The following is a 19,711-nucleotide window of genomic DNA, read 5'->3' as shown; positions in this document are numbered from 1 at the left end:
CTACCATCTTTGCAGTAGCACAAAGCCCTTTTTGAGAATGAACACCTCTGGCACAGGAAAAGATGAAACTCCTTCAAGGTATGCTGAATTTCCTCCAGTCTTATTTTAAGCTTCAGCATGGAAATGATGGTCAAACTGAAACTTGAGGGAAGAAGGGGCACCAGCTAATCACAGGACAGTGGGTAATTATTCCACAGGGAGTGATAGCATCCCTTCCTTCTGACACAAATGCTTCCTGGGATCTTCTTTGCATTCATGTAAAGCAAACTTTGTGTTCACAGAATCAAATGTTAAAACTGGAAAAGAATTTTGGAAGATATATAACCTTGCTTTCTATAAGTGTCCTAATAGAAAATCTTATACTGTCTCTTAAAACACTTCCATTACTTGCAACAGTTTTCCCATTGACATCAATTAAGAAACTTCCAGATGATTGTTTCTGGTAGACTGAAATTAGACCTATTTGTCATATATGGCTGAGAAGAAAGGAATTTTAACATGGAAGGAATATTAATGAGGATCACCCACAAATTCACTGTAGCAATTCCGATTTACCTCTAAAATGCTCTTCGCCGGTTTTTTCATAGCTGTTATCTGTGGCATCATTTGATCCTCCCAACAACTAGAAAAGTGCCTGCTACAATTTTCATTTCAGAGCTGATTTGCTGGAGACTCAGAGATATTATGTTAATTTGCTTCAAACTATACAGACAATTAGTGAAAGAGCTGGACCACAAATGCTGGTGTTTCACCTTCAAAACCACTGCTGTTTTCACCCATGTATCTGGAACAATGAAACACACAGCCATCTGCTTCAGGAGAGTGCTTTCCTTACCATGGAGAGGGTTCCAACTAAAATGAACGGAACCTTCTACAAAGGATGCTCTGCCTGGGATCACCATTCACAGGGACAGATGCAATGGACAGCTCATTAGCTGCATCATCTTTGTAGACTGTGCCACAACACTGACTGAAGCTGGCTGTACCAGGCATATTCCTGGGTAAAATGTGATACCTTCTTTTGAGCATCTTAGGGCAAATTGGCAACTGATTATTGGTGAAACATATGACAATGCTTCTCCAAATGTGAATTGGAAGAGTGAGAGGGCTTGACTGAGTTGATGTGTCAGTCTCTTTGAATCAAGTGCAGTCCAGTTTATAAATTATAATTTAACCGGCATCCAATTTGCCATGGTGGTATTACAGTCAAAAAGGTCTGATTTACTAAGGGAACATTTCATGCAAATATGGGCTAGATAAAGGACAGAAATAGTATGGACCTAACAGAAGCAGAAGATATTAAGAAGAGGTGGCAAGAATACACAGAAGAACTGTACAAAAAAGAGCTGCACAACCCAGATAATCATGATGGTGTGATCACTGACCTAGAGCAAGACATCCTGGAATGTGAAGTCAAGTGGGCCTTAGAAAGCATCACTATGAATAAAGCTACTGGAGGTGATGGAATTCCAGTGGAGCTATTTCAAATCCTGAAAGATGATGCTGTGAAAGTGCTGCACTCAATATGCCAGCAAATTTGGAAAACTCAGCAGTGGCCACAGGACTGGAAAAAAGTGAGTTTTCATTCCAATCCCTAAATAAGGCAATGCTAAAGAATGCTCAAACTACTGCACAATTGCACTCATCTCACACGCTAGTAAAGTAATGCTCAAAATTCTTCAAGCCAGACTTCAGCAGTACGTGAACCGTGAACTTCCAGATGTTCAAGCTGGTTTTAGAAAAGGCAGAGGAACCAGAGATCAAATTGCCAACATCCACTGGATCATGGAAAAAGCAAAAGAGTTCCAGGAAAACATCTATTTCTGCTTTATTGACTATGCCAAAGCCTTTGACCATGTGAATCACAATAAACTGTGGAAAATTCTGAAAGACATGGGAATACCAGACCTCTTGTGAAACTTATATTCAGGTCAGGAAGCAACAGTTAGAACTGGACATGGAAAAACAGACTGGTTCCAGATAGGAAAAGGAGTACATCAAGGCTGTATACTGTCACCCTGCTTATTTAACTTCTATGCAGAGTATATCATGAGAAACGCTGGGCTGGAAGAAGCACAAGCTGGAATCAAGATTGCCAGGAGAAATATCAATAACCTCAGATATGCCGATGACACCACCCTTATGGCAGAAAGTGAAGAGGAACTAAAAAGCCTCTTGATGAAAGTCAAAGAAGAGAGTGAAAAATTTGGCTTAAAGCTCAACATTCAGAAAACGAAGATCATGGCCTCTGGTCCCATCACTTCATGGGAAATAGATGGGGAAACAGTGGAAACAGTGTCAGACTTTATTTTGGGGGGCTCCAAAATCACTGCAGGTAGTGACTTCAGCCATGAAATTATAAGACTCTTACTCCTTGGAAGGAAAGTTATGACCAACCTAGATAGCATATTCAAAAGCAGAGATATTACTTTGCCAACAAAGGTCCATCTAGTCAAGGCTATGGTTTTTCCAGTGGTCATGTATGGATGTGAGAGTTGGACTGTGAAGAAAGCTGAGTGCCAAGGAATTGATGCTTTTGAACTGTGGTGTTGGAGAAGACTCTTGAGAGTCCCTTGGACTGCAAGGAGATCCAACCAGTCCATCCTAAAGGGGATCAGTCCTGGGTGTTCATTGGAAGGACTGATGCTGAAGTTGAAACTCCAGTACTTTGGCCACCTCATGACTCATTGGAAAAGACCCTGATGCTGGGAAAGATTGGGGGCTGGAGGAGAAGGGGACGACAGAGGATGAGATTGCAGAATGGCATCGCTGACCCAATGGACATGAGTCTGAGTGAACTCCGGGAGTTGGTGATGGACAGGGAGGCCTGGCCTGCTGTGATTCATGGTGTCACAAAGAGTTGGACATGACTGAACAACTGAACTGAACTGAACTGAAATTGCCAGTCCTGACCCTGTGAAGGGAAAGTGTGCACATGAGAGAGGGGAAAAATGATATGGCTTTCTGTCCTAAATTCCTTATCTAAATTAATTGGGATTGTGAATACATGTACATTTCCTAGTAGGGTGCCTTGTTGTTGTTGCTGTTGTTCAGTTGCCAAGTCGTGTCCGACTCTGCAATCCCATAGACTGCAGACTAGATACCACAGACAGGCCTCTCTGTCCCTCACCTTCTCCCAGACTTTCCCCAAGTTCACATCCATAGTAGGATGCCTATTACAATGTAAAAATTTCCCCAATATTTGCATCCTTTCTTCCCACCTAATGATAGGGGAAGACTGACATAAATCCAGATGCTTATGGGGTTTCCTATTTGGCACAGTGGCTACAGAATCTGCCTGCGAATGAGGGGGACTCAAGAGATGTGAGTTCAATCCCTGGGTCAGGAAGATCCCCTGGAGAAGAAATGGCAACCCACTCCACTATTCTTACCTGGGAAACCCCATGGATATAGAAGCATGGTAGGCTACAGCCATGGGGTCACAAAGAGTTGGACACAACTGAGCACGCACAGCAGGTGCTTATAGAGAAGGACACTTCCTATCATGTCCTCTGCAGAACATACCACGAGATGCCAGAAGATGCACTATTGGAAAATGTGTTCTGAGGTCCAACATGTGCTGTGGAAAGTATGGGACGACCAAACCCCATCAAGGCTCTGAACACAGTGTACACCCCTAGTCCCAAGAAGGTGGACATCTTCAGCATTAGCCCAGTGCACGGCTCCTGAGAGATGATTCTCTTCCACCCTCCAGAGAATGTGGTGGGAAGAGGTCCACAAAGTACTGTCTGGGAATAGCTAGTAGAGACAGAAGATTCCACATTTCATCCAAACAGATGGTGGAGCTCATCATTAAAAAGCATCTTAAGAGGATATGAGCTAGCATAACATCAATCCACCTTGAGTGTGTTTCAATACATTGAGACGCAAACAATTTGGGCTTTGCATGCGTGCCTGCTAAGTTACTTCAGTCGTGTCTGACTCTTTGTGACCCTATGGATTGTAGCCTGCCAGGCTCCTCTATCCATGGGATTCTCCAGGCAAGAATACTGGAGTGGGTTGCCATGCCCTCCTCCAGGGGATCTTCCCAATCCAGGGATCGAACCTGTGTTTCCTGTGGCTCCTGCATTTCAGGTGGATTCTTTATCACTGAGCCACCAGGGAAATCCATTTTCAGTTTTATTTTTTGTTAAGTATTGGTAATAAATTATTTGAGCACACATCAGATCTAAGGACAGGGTGCACCTTGTCCAGTGGCCACAATTCACCAGGAGACTGCTGGCTTCTTGATTCAGCACTACCCATTGGCAAAGACTAAAAATGCACTGAGAGAGAGAGGAGTGGAGTGATTGGAAGTATCTAAACACACATCGAAGGGCTTTCTTCTTGAAAAGAAGGCCAGTTTCTGTTTGCTTTTCATTTCTTACACCTCAACTTCAGTAAGCTTCATTTCAAATTAAAGGTAGGCTAGTCCAGGTTGATGAGCTGTAGTCCACTTTGGCCCCACTCAGAGCTCAGCAAATACAGTAACTTCCCAGCTCACATCAATGGTGGGTGAGCTTTGGCCAGGGGCTGCTACATAACAGCTAAGTCAGAAGTTTCTAGAACATGTGTTTCCTGACACTCCAGAGGGCTCCAGCACCAAGGGCAAACAAAATCAATCCTTCAGCTTTTCCTTGAAACTTGCTGTCATTTTATCCTCAACATGAGGAGTAGGAAAAACTCTGGACAGAGAAACCAGTCTTTTTATCTACCCCTAGGAGATCCAACCAGTCCATTCTGAAGGAGATCAGCCCTGGGATTTCTTTGGAAGGAATGATGCTAAAGCTGAAACTCCAGTACTTTGGCCACCTCGTGCGAAGAGTTGACTCATTGGAAAAGACTCTGATGCTGGGAGGGATTGGGGGCAGGAGGAGAAGGGGATGACAGAGGATGAGATGGCTGGATGGCCTCACTGGCTCGATAGATGTGAGTCTGAGTGAACTCCAGGAGTTGGTGATGGACAGGGAGGCCTGGCGTGCTGCGATTCATGGGGTTGCAAAGAGTCGGACAGGACTGAGTGACTGAACTGAACTGAACCCCACTATCAGGACTGGGTCAAATGTACCCCCAGTGTGCTACAGGTTCCCATCTTCACTGTTGATAGCAGTTGTTTGGCACTAAGGAAGGCCACTCCCTGTCCTTAAACACCCTGTAGTACACTTGGGGCTTCTGTACGCTTATCATCATCCACCTACGGGCTTGGTTCCATCCAGAGGTACAAACTCAAAATGCTAAGATGAAGACAAAGGTTAAAGATTACTAAATAAATAACACGCAATTAATGTGGCTCCAAGTTCATGACACTATGTGACTATACATACTGTCACACTAAATTTACTGTAAGCACCAAAGCAAATTCCTTAGAAACTAGGCTCACATGCTATGTAAAAACCAGTTTCACTTGTTCATACTATTTTAATTCTCTTTTTGTTCTTTTTCAAAATATAAAATATTTGATTTTTAAAATATAAGACACTTAAAAATATTAGATCATATTTAATATGTATGATTTATATATATTTATATATAATTTATATAATTATAATTATATAACAATATAATTATCTATAATATAATATATTTAGTAGTAATTAAAACATATAATATATTTATATAATTATAATTCCATAATTATAATTTTATAAATGATATATTCTAAATTATAATTATAATTTTTATAATCTATATAAATTTATTTATATATATATATATTTTTTTTCCACAACCTCCCTGTGAAACATGCACTTGAGAGAGACATGGCCAAAAAGTCTGATTTTCAGATGATCACACCAGTAAATCTGCAGAGATTGACATTTATTTTGCAACCCAAGTTTTCCCTTCTAGCTGTATTCATTCCATTGAACCCAGTTTTGTCAATCTGGGAAAGCCTCAGGATACTTCTCAGAATAATGGCTTTAAACACATATGACAAAATGCATGGGATTACAAGAGACACAAATTTTATTGAAATAAAATGATCATTTCAAAATTTGTATAGTCAATATATGTGTGTACAAAATAATATCTAGATGTGTGTCAAATAAGAGCAGATAATTTCAAAATATCTGTTATGTAGTTGAGGTCTTTGTAACAAAACTCATAAGATATAAATAATCTGTACTTGCAATTGTGGAGAAACCATTGGCATTGCTGATACTATTGTGTCTTTCTTTTGCCTATATTTAAAGGGAATGAAATGCTAAATTATAGCTAGACGTTAGTGAGATTAATGATGTCATTTGTCCTCTACAGTTTTGAGAAATGACATTCCCCACCCTCCCAAAAAAACTGCCCACAGACCCTGATCAAGAAGCCCCATGTTAACACACTTGGAAGACCTGATACTGTGGCGGAGGTAAGGTCACAGAAAGATTGTTTTCACTCTTGTTAGAATCGCCAATGAAAACAATATTTGAAATAAAGTTCATCGTTTCTCCCCTGATTAGAGAAGCTCAGTTGAAAGCAGGTTGGCAAGGGAAATATGTGTCATTCACATGTGTACACTCAGAAACAGAGCCCATTCATGGTGTTGTCCATTCGATTAATGCCCTGACATGGAGGTAAGCTCTAGAGCCAGCCTCTCCAGGTTTTAATCTACTACTTACTTTCCAAGCTTTGACCTCCTTATCTATGAAATGAAAATAGTAGAGGTATCTACAAGGCTATTGCTAGAGCTTCAGTTTTCCCACTGCTGAAATTATTTTTGTAGGATGGCACATGTAACAGTCATAGAACATGGCCTCACAACTGATTAATAAATGTCACGATTAGTGTGATTTCTACCACTAGATGGGTTTGGAAGAGCAAATCACTTCACTACCCTGAACTTAATCTCATCTTTGGTCAAATGTGACAGTCATAAATTCCCTGCCTCGTATATCAAATAATGACTTACATCCAAGTGTCTTTGGACTACATGTGATGTTGGGCAAATGAGATGATCTGGATGCTAAATATAAGTTAATTGATGACAGGGTTTTAGAATGTGAGGATACTTTGGAACCATGTGATAGATGAACTGTCTATTCATTGTGTTTCCTTCTCTGCAGGGCTCCACAGAACTGAACTTTCATTGGTCAACATGAAGACCCATGTGACTCGATAAGCAATTGCATTCAAAATTATGTGAATGTATAATGATTATGCATTTGTATTTTATTAAGTCATGAATTTTTCTGTAACTTTCCAACCATTCATTTTAATTCTGCCCCATAGAAGTATGTGTTTCAAATATTTGAAGTATTCAAATATTCAAGCATTTGTTTCAAATATTAGAAGGAAAGCTTGCCTGTATTTTGAATGGAGCCTCCTCTGTTATGCCTCTAAACCTCTCCATTTTCTCATACACATGATTTTGTTCCTCTCACCATTCTGCTCTGATTGTGTAGTACATGTAATAGTAATCTGACTCTGTTTGACTTAGAGCCATTTACCTAAATGAAACTTTGCTTTGGACTGAGGTTTTAGTACACTATTTATGAAAATCTTATATTGAGATTAATCTCTTATGAAGTCATACACTAAGCTTTTTTAAAAATTGGTGTGACTACAATAAAACATTTGAACAGAAAATAATATAATAGGACTTGTGTTAAATGAGAAATGATAAATCATCTGGAAGGTAATAAGTTTCTTGAACCTTATCTGTACCTTTTTGCAATCTTCTGAAATGTTTGCTTAACTGCTTTTGTGTTTTTAATACTCATGCTCCTTGTGCTTCTTGGTCTGAGACAGAATGTGAAAAAGACTTGCCAAGAGAGCAAAAAGTGATTCTGTGATGTCTTCAGCTCAAATTAAAAATTAAAAAAAGGTATAATAACTTTGACCACCTCTTCCCTGTTCCCTATCTGCAATCCAAAACTCCAGATGTGACTAACCCTTTTTAGAGTTCATGATGTTATCTTTATTCAGTTCAGTTCAGTTCAGTTCAGTCACTGAGTCGTCTCCGACTCTGTGCGACCCCATTATTCACAGCACGCCAGGCTTCCCTGTCCATCACCAACTCCTGGAGTTCATTCAAACTCAAGTCCATCGAATCGGTGATGCCATGCAGCCATCTCATCCTCTGTCATCCCCTTTTCATCCTGCCCCCAATCCCTCCCAGCATCAGGGTCTTTTCCAATGAGTCAACACTTCACATGAGGTGGCCAAAGTACTGGAGTTTCAACTTTAGCATCAGTCCTTCCAATGAACACCCAAGACTGATCTCCTTTAGGATGGACTGGTTGGATCTCCTTGCAGTCCAAGGGACTCTCAAGAGTCTTCTCCAACACCACAGTTCAAAAGCATCAATTCCTTGGCGCTCAGCTTTCTTCACAGTCCAACTCTCACATTCATACATGACCACTGGAAAAACCATAGCCTTGACTAGACGAACCTTTGTTGGCAAAGTAATGTCTCTGCTTTTGGATATGCTATCTAGGTTGGTCATAAATTTCCTTCCAAGGAGTGAGCATCTTTTAATTTCATGGCTACAATCACCATTTGCAGTGATTTTGGAGCCCAAAAAAATAAAGTCTGACACTGCTTCCACTGTTTCCCCATCTATTTCCCATGAAGTGATGGGACCAGAGGCCATGATCTTCGTTTTCTGAATGTTGAGCCTTAAGCCAACTTTTTCACTCTCCTCTTTCACTTTCATCAAGAGGCTCTTTAGTTCTTCTTCACTTTCTGCCATAAGAGTAGTGTGATCTGCAGATCTGAGGTTTTTGATATTTCTGCCAGCAATCTTGATTCCAGCTTGTGCTTCATCCAGCCCAGCATTTCTCATGATATACTCTGCATATAAGTTAAATAAGCATGGTAACAATATACAGCCTTGAAGTACTCCTTTCCCTATTGGAACCAGTCTGTTGTTCCATGTCCAGCTCTAACTGTTGCTTCCTGGCCTGCATACAAATTTCTCAGGAGGCAGGTCAAGTGGTCTGGTATTCCCATCTCATTCCGAATTTTCCACAGTTGATTGTGATCCACACAGTCAAATGCTTTGGCATAGTCAATAAAGCAGAATAGATGTTTTTCTGGAACTCTCTTTCTTTTTCCATGATCCAGCAGATGTTGGCAATTTGATCTCTAGTTCCTCTGCCATTTCTAAAACAAGCTTGAATATCTGGAAGTTCACAGTTCACGTATTGCTGAAGTCTGACATGGAGAATTTTGACATTACTTTACTAGTGTGTGAGATGAGTGCAATTGTGTGGTAGTTTGAGCATTCTTTGGCATTGCCTTTCTTTGGGATTGGAATGAAAACTGACCTTTTCCAGTCCTGTGGCCACTGCTGAGTTTTCCAAATTTGCTGGCATATTGACTGCAGAACTTTCACAGATTCATCTTTCAGGATTTGAAATAGCTCAACTGGAATTCCATCACCTCCACTAGCTTTGTTCATAGTGATCATTCCTAAGGCCCACTTGACTTCACATGCCAGGATGTCTGACTTTAGGTGAGTGATCACACCATCGTGATTATCTGGGTCGTGAAGATCTTTTTTGTACAGTTCTTCTGTGTAGTCTTGCCACCTCTTCTTAATATCTTCTGCTTCTGTTAGGTCCATACCATTTCTGTCTTTTATTGAGCCCATCTCTGCATGAAATGTTCCCTTGGTATCTCTAATTTTCTTGAAGAGATCTCTAGTCTTTCCCATTCTGTTGTTTTCCTCTATTTCTTTGCATTGATCACTGAGGAAGGCTTTCTTATCTCTCCTTGCTATTCTTTGGAACTTTGCATTTAGATGCATTTATCTTTCCTTTTCCCCTTTGCTTTTTGCTTCTCTTCTTTTCACAGCTATTTGTAAGGCCTCCTCAGACAGCCAGTTTGCTTCTTTGCATTTCTTTTCCATGGGGATGGTCTTGATCCCTATCTCCTGTACAATGTCATGAACCTCCGTCCATAGTTCATCAGGCACTCTATCAGATCTAGTCCCTTAAATCTATTTCTCACTTCCATTGTATAATCATAAAGGATTTGATTTATGTCATACCTGAATGGTCTAGTGGGTTTCCCCACTTTCTTCAACTTAAGTCTGAATTTGGCAATAAGGAGTTCATGATCTGAGCCACAGTCAGCTCCCGGTCTTGTTTTTGCTGACTATATAGATCTTCTCCATCTTTGGCTGCAAAGAATATAATCAGTCTGATTTCGGTGTTGACCATCTGGTGATGTCCATGTGTAGAGTCTTCTCTTGTGCTGTTGGAAGAGGGTGTTTGCTATGACCAGTGCGTTCTGTTGGCAAAACTCTATTAGCCTTTGCCCTGCTTCATTCTGTATTCCAAGGCCAAATTTGCCTGTTACTCCAGGTATTTCTTTACTTCCTATTTTTGCATTCCAGTCCCCTAAAGAGCCTCTTGATGAAAGTGAAAGAGGAGAGTGAAAAAGTTGGCTTAAGGCTCAACATTCAGAAAACGAAGATCATGGCATCCGGTCCCATCACTTCATGGGAAATAGATGGGGAAACAGTGGAAGCAGTGTCAGACTTTATTTTTTTGGGCTCCAAAATCACTGCAAATGGTGATTGTAGCCATGAAATTAAAAGATGCTTACTCTTTGGAAGGAAAGTTATGACCAACCTAGACAGCATGTTAAAAAGCACAGACATTACTTTGCCAACATAGGTCCATCTAGTCAAGGTTATGGTTTTTCCACTAGTCATGCATGGATGTAAGAGTTGGACTATAAAGAAAGCTGAGTGCTGAAGAGTTGATGCTTATGAGCTGTGGTGTTGGAGAAGACATTTGAGAGTCCTTTGGCCTGCAAGGAGATCCAACCAGTCCATCTCAAAGGAAATTAGTCCTGAATATTCACTGGAAGGACTGACATTCTAGCTGAAACTCCAATACTTTGGCCACCTGATGTGAAGAGCTGACTCTTTTGAAAAGACCCTGATGCTGGGAAAGAATGAAGACAGGAGGAAAAGGGAGCAACAGAGGATGAGATGGTTGGATGGCATCACCGACTCAATGGACGTGAGTTTGAGTTGGGAGTTGGTTTTGGACAGGGAGGCCTGGTGTGCTGCAGTCCATGTGGTCACAGAGAGTTGGACATGACTAAGCGACTGAAATGAACTGAACTGAAAGTAATACAACATTGTAAATCAACTATACCCCAATACTTTTTTTTTTTTTTTTTTTAGAAATAGTCACCAAATGCAGTAGACCATATTAATAGAAGAGATCCTGACTAAATGTGGAAGATAGTAGAAATTGAAAAGTTGAGGACGGTTATAACTTGAGTGAGGCTTGGTAAATGAATGTGACTATTTTTGTCATACTATGCAGGATCTCATATATTGTTAGAAATATTATGAACTGGGTATTTCTTTCTTCTCATTCTCTCTTCTATCATTTTAATTAGGCCTTCACTTCCACGTCTTCCTTGAAAGTGTTCTTGAAATAGATATCAATGATTTGAGTGTTGCTAAACCTTGATGGTCAATTCTGTTCTCATTTTAGCAGCATTTGACAAAGTGAATCACTATGTACTCCTTAATATAGCCTTGCCATTGGTTTCATAGATGTGTCTTAGCAGTTCTAGTTTTAAAGAAAAAGAAAACAGTTTAGAAATAAAATAAATTAGAAGTTTAAAAATAGGAGGATGGAAGAGTGTATACTGGAGAAAGGATTGCACAGCAAGCTTTTATCAGCCTCTTTGACCTCCTGCAAACATTGCTGGATATACGCTCACTACAGAAAATACTGAGAGGAACAAAATAATGAGATTGTAATCTTCACAGTTAGCAGGAGCTAACAACCCAAGGCAGAAAACTTTCCAAAATTGCAATGTGGTAAATTGATTGGCTATAGTTTTGTCATGATTTATTATATCTGTGTTTACAGTGAGTCCCTGTACAGCAAGTGACATTTTCTAGTGTAACATTTCTACATTATCATTATTGTTATCATTATTATTGTCCCCTAAGGAATCCCTGTAGGTGTGTTTTCCTAGTACCTCCTCCCCCAAATGTAATGCCACAGATACACTGTATACCTCTTCTCATATTGTACGTGTGCATGCTAAGTCACTTCAGTCGTGTCCAACTCTTTGCTACCCTATGGACTGTAGCCTATCAGGCTCCTCTATCCATGGGATTCTCCAGGCAAGAATACTGGAGCGGATTGCCATTTTCTTCTCTAGGGGATCTTCCCAACCCAAGGAGCAACCTCATGTCTCCCTCATTGACAGGCAGATTCTTTACACTGAGCTACCAGGGAAGCCCTCTTATATTGTAGGTATATACGTAATTTATATATAGAAATGTTGGATTTTTAACACTTAAGAACCAACTCTGCCTCATTAGGGAAAATATAGACCCACTAACAATGCATATTTTGGTCCAATTTCCCCAGAAGAACTTATATGAGAAGAAGCCTGAGGCAACATTTGAAAGTGAAGCAAAAAGTAGCAGTGGTCCAAGAGTCCCCTAACTAGGAGTGTATTATTTTCATTATCCCAGATGAGAAGAACAACTGGATAAGAACAGTGGATATGAGAACATATAGAAGACAAATGTGAGAAAAAAGTTTGAGGACAAGAAATATCAGGAGCTATTTTACTTCTAAAATACCATCAGTATCAAAAGGCTACAAATGACCAGGAGAGGCCGAGTGTGAGATTGGGAATGTGTTAGTCACAGAGAAAGGTAGTTACAGCTTCCAAATTAGCAAGAAGAAAACATCTGTATACACTTACAATTTGACCTAAAGCTTATAATGGTTATTTTATCATATATATATATATATAATTTTCAGCTGTTTTCATGTTCTTGAGGAGTGCTAAAATTCTTCTAAAGGAGGAACTTTCTTTTACTTAGAAAAAAAAGTTAATAGAAGGAGACTCTTAGCTGATCTAAAAGGATGCTAAGATATCTGTGTTGTTGTTGCTGAATCTCTCAGTTGTGTCCAACTCTTTGTGATCCCATAAACTGTAGGTCACCAAGATCTTCTGTCCATGGGATTTCCCAGGCAAAAATACTGGAGTGGGTTGCCATCTCCTTCTCCAGGGGATCTTCTAGACCCAGGGACTGAAACTGTGTCTCCTGCATTGGCCGGTTACAGGCACTGTCAGCTTACATTGGCAGGCACTGAGCCATCAGGAAGATATTAATACTCTGTACATTGAAGAAAGAGGATGACCTTTTTGGATATAGGGACTGAGAGAGATCATATACGTTTATTTGGGAGTTCCCCCTGACCTTGCCTGGAAAATCTCATGGACAGAGGAGCCTAGTGGGCCGCAGTCCATGGGGTCACAGAGTCGGACATGACTGAGCGACTAACACTTACACTTACTTACTTACTCCTGCATCATAGGTAGATTCTTTACTGCAGAGCCACTGGGGAAGACCAAAGGATGCCATGCAGGGCCAAAAGTGGTAATTAACCAAGTTTTATGAGTAACCTGAGGTCCATTAAAAATGATGGAGAACTTTTATTCATCTTCAGTGTTTTTAATATTATATTTTATTTTATACCATGGTTAATTTAAACCTTTCATCAGTGATAAAGAGCTAGGTCATAACTCCTTGAAAGGGGAGTAGATAGGATGAGAGAATATAGCATCAATGTCCTCAATGTGAGATATGACACTTGGTGGTTGATCGTTGTATTGTATTAGTTTTTTTATTGTGTAGCAAATTACCCTACAACTGAGCAACTGAAAACAACAGTAAATATTTGTTATGCATTACATTTTCTATGGGGCAGGAATCTAGAGAGGATTGGTGGGCAGTTTTGATTTAAGGTCTTTTGTGAGGTTGCTGTCAAGATGTCTGGTAGGATTGCAGATATATGAAAGCTTGGGCTAGAGGATCTGCCTCCATGAGTCACTCAGAAGGCTACAAAGTTTGTGCTGGTTGTTGGCAGGGAGACCACAGTTTCCTTATACATGGACCTCTCCTCAGGACTGCTTGAGTGTCCTTACAACATGACAGCTGAGTTCCCCAAGAGCAATCAATACAGGAGAAAGGGAGGCAGAAAGCTCAATGTATGTATCATTAAGATTCAGAGGTCATACACTGTCAGCCTGTCAAGTATTTTATTGGATATAGAGGCCGGGCATGATTTAACATAGGAGGAGACTGCAAGGCTATGAGTACTAGGAGCCAGGAATCCTTGGGTGCCGTCTTGGAGGCTGGCTACCATATGTACCATCTTTAAAACATGGAAAAATTAAGTGAAGGAAGGACAAGCATAGTAGAAAAGTATAAATATGGGATTGACATGAAGCAAGTAAGCTGATAATCTTTGTGTATAATGTGATCTGCTGCAAAAAAAACTTAGCATCTTAGTTTTATGAAAAATAAGCCTATAGATAGACCTTAGTAATATTCTAGGATATTGTTTTTAGGGTTTTTTGAATTTTACACATTGACTTTATTATTATTAGTGACTTAATTAGGGGATCAGTAAACAAAGGTACACATGAATGGAAAGGTGCAAAGTTTGAACCAATGCATATCTGAGGTGTGTGTGAATAAATGATTTGGTTAAACCCTGTAACTCTGAGGTCAGAGACCTAGTTAATGCCTATACAACAGAAGTTAATGCTCAAGATTTTGTTCTCAGGCTATTAATATTCATAGGTCTGGATGGTATTACTATAAGTGAATTAATGAATGAGTAAGTATATCTATATAGAAGACAAGGAAAGCCATATGTGGTCCAATTATGAGTGTTTAATATATTTTTGCTATTAATACATTTCTAAAGTGCTCAATTCCAATGTAAATCTATTTGGATAAATAGCATACAGAGATAAATACCTGGAAATCAATGTTCTGCATTATTTGAGAAGTGCTGGCTGCTTATTGAAAATAAGACGATTTTATGATCTAATTGGTTATGTCTGGGAGTAATGACAGAGAAGGCAATGGCAACGCACTCCAGTACTCTTGCCTTGAAAATCCCAGGGACGGGGGAGCCTGGTGGGCGGCCATCTATGGGGTCGCACAGAGTCGGACACGACTGAAGCGACTTAGCAGCAGCAGCAGCTGACAAGATTTCAAAGAAAGTAGTTCTGAGAATATTTGAGAACCAGTGAAAAGGAGAGGTAAGGGAATCACTCCACTGGTAGAGAATGAGCTTGAAAGCATCAGGGATATAGATGGACACTATTGACATGATTCCCCTACAGATACAGTTATTGACTGTAGCCATTAAGGAGCCCAATCTCAAGGCCATTTATATGTAAGAGATACTTATTTTAATATATTTTTTTAAGTAATGACCATGTTGTGTCCATATGCATCGAACCTTGACTGGTGATTCGTTTCACATATGATAATATACATGTTTCAGTGCCATTCTCCCAAATCATCCCACCCTCTCCCTCTCCCACAGAGTCCAAAAGACTGTTCTATACATCTGTGTCTCTTTTGCTGTCTCGTATATAGGGTTATTGTTACCATCTTTCTAAATTCTATATATATGCGTTTAACCTAGATAGCATATTGAAAAGCAGAGACATTACTTTGCCAACAAAGGTCTGTCTAGTCAAGGCTATGGTTTTTCCAGTGGTCATGTATGGATGTGAGAGTTGGACTGTGAAGAAAGTTGAGCGCTGAAGAATTGATGCTTTTGAACTGTGGTGTTGAAGACTCTTGAGAGTCCCTTGGACTGCAAGGAGATCCAAACAGTCCATTCTGAAAGAGATAAACCCTGGGATTTCCTTGGAAGGAATGATGCTAAAGCTGAAACTCCAGTACTTTGGCCACATCATGCGAAGAGTTGACTCATTGGAAAAGACTCTAATGCTGGGAGGGATTGGGGGCAGGAGGAGAAGGGGATAGCAGAGGATGAGATGTCTGGATGGCATCACTGACTCTATGGACATGAGTCTGAGTGAACTCTGGAAGTTGGTGATGGACAGGGAGGCCTGGCGTGCTGCGATTCATGGGGTTGCAAAGAGTCAGACAGGACTGAGTGACTGAACTGAACTGAACTGAACTGATACTGTATTGGTGTTTTTCTTTCTGGTTTACTTCACTCTGTATAACAGGCACCAGTTTCAGCCACCTCATCAGAACTGATTCAAATGTATTCTTTTTAATGGCTGAGTAATATTCCATTGTGTATATTTACCACAGCTTTCTTGTCCATTTGTCTGCTGATGGACATCTAGGTTGCTTCCATGTCCTGGCTATTATAAACAGTTCTGCAATGAACATTGGGGTACACGTGTCTCTTTCAATTCTGGTTTCCTCGGTGTGTATTCCCAGTAGTGGACTCACCCTGGGTCATGACAAGTGGTTGAAAAACCCAGATCCACAGGGTGAAGCCCAAACTTCTTAACATAGCAGCTACTTCTCTTTTACAAGTTGACCAAACCTATCTTTCTTCTTCATAGTCTTTCCCATCCACCCAGAACTGTTGCTCCAAAACATATCCTGTTGGTCCACTCCTCTGTTGGTTCGCCAAGGCATTCTTGGCCTGTGTCTATATACTCAAGCACTGCTGGGCCTCAAGACCCAGGCATGAATCCTAAACTGCAGTCTCAATGTCTCCAGCATGGGATTAAAGAGTCTCTGGCTTGTGTCCCACATGGATAATTTTCATGACCACACAGTGCTTTTTAGATCCCACAGCCAGGGACCTTGCATTTTTTTTAATCTTGTAACATCACTGTCTGACACGAGAGCTAACACAGAGCTAGGTTTCCATTAATAGTAGCAAACATTGTTATAATGAAGATTATGGCTATTAGAAGACAGGGCAAGAAATTCCTTATGATCCAGCAATCCCACTGCTGGGCATACACACTGAGGAAACCAGAAGGGAAAGAGACACGTGTAACCCAATGTTCATCGCAGCACTGTTTATAATAGCCAGGACATGGAAGCAACCTAGATGTCCATCAGCAGATGAATGGATAAGAAAGCTGTGGTACATATATACAATGGAGTATTGCTCAGCCATTAAAAAGAATGCATTTGAATAAGTTCTAATGAGGTGGATGAAACTGGAGCCTATTATACAGAGTGAAGTAAGCCAGAAAGAAAAACACCAATACAGTATACTAACGCATATATATGGAGAAGGCAATGGCACCCCACTCCAGTACTCTTGCCTGGAAAATCCCATGGATGGAGGAGCCTGGTGGGCCGCAGTCCATGGGGTCGCTAAGAGTTGGACAAGACTCAGCGACTTCACTTTCATTTTTTACTTTCCTGCGTTGGAGAAGGCAATGGCAACCCACTCCAGTGTTCTTGCCTGGAGAATCCCAGGGATGGGGGAGCCTCGTGGGCTGCCATCTATGGGGTCGCACAGAGTCAGACACAACTGAAGCAACTTAGCAGCAGCAATGCATATATATGGAATTTAGAAAGATGGTAACAATAACCCTGTATATGAGACAGCAAAAGAGACACTGATGTATAGAACAGTCTTTTGGACTCTGTGGGAGAGGGAGAGGGTGGGATGATTTGGGAGAATGGCATTGAAACATGTATAATATCATATATGAAACAAGTTGCCAGTCCAGGTTCGATGTACGATACTGGATGCTTGGGGCTGGTGCACTGGGACGGCCCAGAGGGATGGTATGGGGAGGGCGGAGGGAGGAGGGTTCAGGATGGGGAACACATGTATACCTGTGGCGGATTCATTTTGATGTATGGCAAAACCAATACAATATTGTATAGTTAAAAAAATAAATAAAGAAACAACTTTTCTTCTCCGTGAAAAAAAAAAAAAAAAAAAAGAAATTCTGAAAATGACCATGTGATTCACCATTATTTCATCCCTTAGCATACATTGGCCTCAGTCAAGGGTGTTGTTGGTGATTTGATAATTACGTGAACAAGTCACTTCATTATTCCTAAGTAGCAAGGAGGAAAATCACTTGTAAAAACTATTGTTTTTGTTTCCATGGTAGTTCTTTGTTTCCTTACAGGGCAAATACTGAAAGCTTTAACATGCCATATGGTTCTACAAAATTAAGACCCTGCTTGCTTTGTCAGTTACTCCTTCACATGTTCAATGTTCGGCCGGTCCCACCCTCTTCCCTAAGGGTCTACTCTCACACCTTCGTACACACTGATGATGCCATGCCAAATGTACATTCCCATTCCTTTATTTTCATGGTCAACTCTAGCTTACATTTTGAGGTCCAAAACAATGACCATTTCCTTTTTAACAGGCTGAGTTACGGAAATGAATGATACATTTTGTTCACTCTAAGGAGGTCACTTTCCTATGGCTGAGGATACATGAGAAATCCCCATTTTTGTGCCCTGGGGGTTGTGATGAAAATATGTACAAATGCAAGGGGGCCTGGCGGATGAGGGGTTAAGCTGCACTCCACAGGAAAGTGTGAGGGTCTGTTTGGAAAGCTATCCAAACAGAAGGAGCAGGAGCCACGAATAAAGACATGGCCTATTACATCTTGTGACTGGAGACATTGAAGCACCTCTTCCCATTAGGGAAGCTGTTGGAGGCTGAGCTGCAAATTTAGCAAAGGGAAGTGATGAAGAAGCCCCAGTGCCTTGCTCCAGTTGGGATTTACCCTCAAAATAATGTTGATGGTTGCGGGGTGTGAGGCACGTTCTTCACATAAGGGAACAACCTGGCCAGGTTTACATTATAGAAGGATAATCAGGATTTAATTTCAAGAAAAATATTATTCATCTTTTTGCTTAATTTCTTCCAACCTCTCTTTACCCTCTTCATGTTTGAGCAAAATGTAAAAGAAGTTACAGTCATTGACTTTTCATGGTTCATTTCACTGGAAATGTTAAGCATTGACTCCCAAGTGTATTCAGTTACATGAGTAAGATAAATCCCTGTGGCTCCCAGGAAGGTGCTTTGTTTGGAATTTGCTCCCATAATGCAGATATGGAGTGAGAGCTGAAAACTGGATCCATATACCCCACACAGCATCTTTCCTACAGAAACACAACGGACACACTGTCTTCATCAGCACATGTTTATTATTCCAGGAAACTCTTACTCAGAAAGATTCATGCTGCAAACAACCTTATTGTTCATTCCAGGAGCTTCCTGGAAGAGCTCTCTTCAATTAAAACATCATCTGATAGCTTTTACCCGAGACTCTTTGAATTCCTTCCCACAAACTCTTCTTCTTGCTGTGTCCACCCATCCCAAACAATTGTATCATGACCTTTGATTAATCCTGACCAAAACCCTACATGAAAAGACCTTGCTTACCCGAGACTATGAAGTCTCAATAAATATCCTGCTTCTCCCTTCTCCTCTAAGGTGCCAGCAAGACCCAGTTGAGGTGGGTATTCCTTTCCATATAAAGAATAAAAGAACTCAGCTTTGTCTTACCCACAGCTGTGGTAGTGACATTTTAAAGAGACTATACTCAACAAGGTGCAGAATATATATCTAGGGCTTTTGCTTCTCAGTGGGTGGAACTAAGGACAGAAAAGGAGGACATGTTAACACCTACAGAGTGAGAGTACTGGACCTGGGAATATTGAGGGAATGAGAACCATTCCCTTCATTGAGGAGCACAAAGCATTTTTTTAAGGGAGAAAAGTATGTAGACCATGCTTGTGGAGTCATAGAAATTATCCAGAAGAGGGAACTGTAAACTTTGGGGTGGAGGAGGGAAAGGAAGGCCATGAAAAGTACTATTAGCCTCATTTAAGAAGACAGATGAAATAAAATAAAATAGTGGTCTGCAATGGAAAGCAGGACTCATACATATCTGCCAACATCACTTGGGATAAGGAGACACCTGGCTCATTTGT

The sequence above is a fragment of the Bubalus bubalis genome, chromosome 8 (genome assembly GCF_019923935.1).
Source record: "Bubalus bubalis isolate 160015118507 breed Murrah chromosome 8, NDDB_SH_1, whole genome shotgun sequence".
NCBI lineage: Eukaryota > Metazoa > Chordata > Mammalia > Artiodactyla > Bovidae > Bubalus > Bubalus bubalis.
Note: the sequence above shows the minus strand (reverse complement) of the source record.